Here is a 4,488-nt window from a genome sequence, read left to right as displayed (position 1 = left end):
TCAGATGCGTTGTTAACGTGCGCAGATATTTATGAGGATTTTTTTCCTGTTCCTGGTTGTTCGCATGTTGAGATACTTTGCAGATGGCCGATAATGAAGGCTGTTTGCCAAAAAAGCCGACCATTTCAGACAAGCGTCTGCTCTTGTTGTTGCGGATCATTGTGCAGATAAGATCTGTCAGCACAGACACAATTTCTGCACAAAAACGCTTTACAAAGTCAGCCAGGCCCTTTTGCTACTGGCCAGAGTCACACTTCTACCTGCTTGAGATCAGTCTGAGGGACACACCATGTTCAAGCCCTCGACACAGCCTAGAGATGTGATTAAGGCCATAGACTTCGAGAACTTGCCATTACTTGGTGCCCTTTTGTTTTCTTGGATGGTAACAGATCATATTAATGGATCTATATCTCCAAATATTAATGCAATCTTCTTTAAATATTTCATAACATGTAGGAAAGAGACCAGCAGGTCACATTTCACAAAATATTTCCCATTGGAGGGAAATTTCATTTGGGACTTTTTCCCTCCAAGTCCTATAAAAATGGAGTCCATCCTTCCCCTTTGACTGCTTCCAGGTTTTATTCAAGTACTAGAAATTTCATCTCACAAAGTTAAAAGAAAGTGGAAGATCTTCAACCAAGGCTGAATTTATCTTGTTTGGCATTAGCTCTGAGTTTTTCCTATGAACTGCATTAGTTTACAGAGGTTAAAAAAAGAAAGGTCCAAGGGATAATTTTATTTTTCTTACTATTCTATCTTAAAATTATAAGAGCCTTAATACCCTGTTTTCTGGCTGAAAATTGACACAAACCAAACATACATTAAAAAAAAAAAAAAAGAAAGAAAAAAAAGTTAGTTTTCTGACAAAGGAGAAACAGAGAGCATGAAATGAAGCCAGGAAAACAAAACCTGCTGGACATTGGACAATGGATTGTGGCTTATCAAGATCAAATAATAATAATCAATGAAATTTAAATTGTCAGCTGAAATGCAGTCCAAATTAAACATTGGGAGGCTTAGATACATCATCCTGGGTAATTGGGCACGTTGCCTTTGCCCTGCTGAGACACTGAATTCAGACATCTATAAAAGCACATATTCACAGTCATGAACTATGGTTTCAGTGACGAGACTGAAAACCAGAGAGGAGGCAATCTCCATTTAGACGTCTATCTTGTTGTAGACCACACAGGCTCACTGAGCCTCTTTTTTTTTTTGGTGGTGGTGGTGTTTTTCTTTTTTAATCACACAGAGACAGCATTTGTGATTTGATAGCAGAATATTATTTGCCTGAGTGCTTCATGTCAGTAACCAGTGACAGTAAATGGATGGGGCTGAAGCATAAGGAACGTTGAACAACTAATCCAGCATCACAGTATGGAATATATTTGAATTGCAAACCCCCTAATTTTCAAATGAGTTGCAGAAAACATTTTATTTGCACTACAGTTTATTTACCTTAGCCACCTCCTCTTTTGCCTTCATACTGTCACACAACTCATTCCTGTGGTCTGCATAAAATGCAAACAAAATCCTTTTTTTTTTTTCCTCCCCCACACATTCAGATCAGTTTATCATTTCCAATTTCAACTCATTATATGAGCTGCTAAGTTATTAGCATGACTCAAAGATCACATCACAATCTATCCTTGGATGCTTATTTATATGCTTATTAATTAGAAGGCCTTAAAAATGTCAGGGATCTTCCAGTCTCACCTGAAGCAATCCATGGAGCATCGCTACAATTCAAAGGTTTACAGAAAATTAACATGAATCATTAGACAGCCTATAAAACGGCTGGATAAGAGTTATCTGTATCTGCTGATAAAACAATAAAAAATAAATAAAACAAAACAAAACTAGCTCTAGATATAGCTGTCTAACTGCACCCTGAGTTACTATTAAACTACAAAGAATTTCAGCACCATCCTATTGATCACCACATGTGGTGTAATCTCATTTGATAATACCTCTGCACAAATCACAGAAGGAAATATCTGTCAGACGATGTGTTTTCTGCACTATTGCCAATACTCTGAGCAGGGTGTTTTATCTGACAAGGACCAGTTAGAACAGCTGTTTTTAAGTTCCCAGTATCAGATATTTTAACATCTGCAAGGCACAGAATTCATCTTTCATCTTTGCATTTCCCTGATAAATACCTCTGCAATTCTTTTATTCTTCTGCATATTCATCTCCCTTATTGTTATACATGTATAGACTGTATACATGCATGTGAAATGAATAAAAGTGAATGCATCTTGTATGTTTTATAGTATCTATAACTTGGGGTTAATTAGATTTGTATGCTGTGTTGTCACTCATAAGATCAGTGATACCACAGGCCTTCTACCAGTGGCATACGAAATATTTGTTGGAACAGCAAACTGCGATCAATCACTTGCAGAAATTTGCAGGGATGTTTTAAAATTCACATCAGGAGAATTGCAGGATGGCCCAGACCACAGCGTTCACTGATGTATTGATCATGTACTTAACTTCTAGCATATGTTTTGCTTCACAGATTTTAGGATCAGGCCCTAGGTTTCTAAGGTGCACTCATACTGGAGCCACAGACATACTGTTTATTAAGCACATCCAGCTTCAATGACTGGAACTCTTGGGAACAGATGAGTATTAATTTAATGGATAATTAATCTACCTGTTTTCTTTTTCAGTTTCTGAGCTATATTACTTTGTCAATCATTCTTCCGTTTCAAATGAGTCAAGGTGGTGCTTCCCAAGGCTCTTGAGACTGCATGAGGAAAACGAGCAGAGTTATTTTGATTCATTGTTGTAACAGATTGTAAACCTCTCCTCTGTTTTTAGAAACATTTACCATAGCAGCTGAAAAATGATTTTTCAAAATACTATTGCTACAGACATGGGATTAGATTTTGGGTTTAATCCAAAACGCCCTCTGTGCAGTTAAAATCCCCTTTCCTAATCTCTGCACGCACGGATGAAAAGAGTTGAATAGCACATTGACAGGATTTTTTGTTTCTGTTTTGAGGGGATAATTTCAATCCAAACCTACCCTACCTGTGTAGCGCATTACATTCCACACAACTTTCTATTTGTTAATCTTGGCAAAAAATAGGTGGGGAATTATCACTGAGAATGGGATGAATCATTTTTGGTACTAACAGCAGAAACACTTCTGCTATACAGTGTTTTTTAACCAGTAAGGCTTAACTTCATGCAGTTCTTTCCTATTTTGTGTAACTTTAAAAACTGGACCTGAAGCAGATTCTCAGAATGGTGTAATTTTATCCTAAGACCTTTATTAGAGTGAAACTCCATTTGTTCCTTATTATTAATATATACCTGCCATTAAAATCCTGATAAATTGCATACAGTGTCAAAATATGACTATTATGGTTTTCTTTTCCTTGATTGTATAAGCGAGACCAAATATTGGTAAGATTTCTTTACCTACTTCTCACACATAGTGTGGGATTAAGTTAATCATATACTTATTAACAAATTTCTGTGCATTATAATAACTACCCATACAAAAAACAAAAATGCCTCCTTTCTTCCTATCTTCAATCCATGTTCTCTGTGAGCTCTGTATTGTAAAGTACTGTAATTTCTGTCTGAGCTACTGCTCTGGTTTTGGGAGACAAATACATATATTGAAATGTTTTGGTGTGATTGGAATTGTCAAGATGAACTGGTGGGAAATCTTAACTCCAGGAAAGATGTTTACATTCTGACATTTTCTCCCCGGAATCAGGACACAGACCAGTGCTGTGGTGTCAGAAATTGCCACACACATATAAATTTTGTTTTATGATCAGTCTCTAGCAAATATAGTACCCATGAGCCACACATGATGAATCACATAATCTATAAGGTATTCATGACATACCACCTACATCTTCTGGAGAACCTGGACCTCAAATACCATAGGAATAGGTTTGCATAAAGACACAGACAGATAAATAAATCTCTACATCATCCAGCTACTCCTAATCCCAGGCAGAGCCTACTGACACTTCACTTCCTCTTCTTCTTCTTCACCCATGTTAACAGAGGAAAGAGGTCATTGTGTAGCTCTTTTTTTTTTTTTTTTTTTTGCTTTCTTTTGCTCAGAGACTTCTTCCTTTCTTTTTCTTCTGTAAAACAAACAAACAAAAACAAACAAAATAAAACAAACAAAAAACCAGGACCACAGAGACTTGATTTCACAGAGGGTGCATCTATGACTCATAAATCCATGCTTGCACATACAAAATTTAAATGCATCAACATAAAAATCTTTTCTGTTCAAAACCTAGGATTAAACAGCAAAACTCCTTGCTGTCTGTTCATTGACCTGAGCAAGATGATAACTGTAGAAAATTTTTACCTTACAGAAGAGGAATGGCAGTGTCATTAAAGGGGAAACAGGGTTTTCTTGGAAAATGCTATATTTTATACCCTTTTATCATCTGCAGAAGCACGTTCTTGAACATGGGCAGATGGAGATGGATAAGGAAC

General features: G+C 36.6%; 1 long non-coding RNA gene across 1 annotated transcript; it reads right to left on the bottom strand.

Moving 5' to 3' along the window:
• Window positions 1-3,429: 3,429 nt before the first annotated feature.
• On the bottom strand, window positions 3,430-4,488 carry LOC110352101 (uncharacterized). The gene is made up of 2 exons (XR_002400523.4): window positions 4,358-4,488; window positions 3,430-4,124 (listed from the first exon to the last, which is right to left on the bottom strand). It is a non-coding gene; the product is annotated as an uncharacterized lncRNA (long non-coding RNA).

The sequence above is a fragment of the Anas platyrhynchos genome, chromosome 4, assembly GCF_047663525.1.
Source record: "Anas platyrhynchos isolate ZD024472 breed Pekin duck chromosome 4, IASCAAS_PekinDuck_T2T, whole genome shotgun sequence".
NCBI classification, from domain to species: Eukaryota; Metazoa; Chordata; class Aves; order Anseriformes; family Anatidae; genus Anas; species Anas platyrhynchos.
The sequence above is the reverse complement of the archived record's forward strand: the minus strand, read 5'-3'. Positions and strand labels throughout refer to the sequence as shown.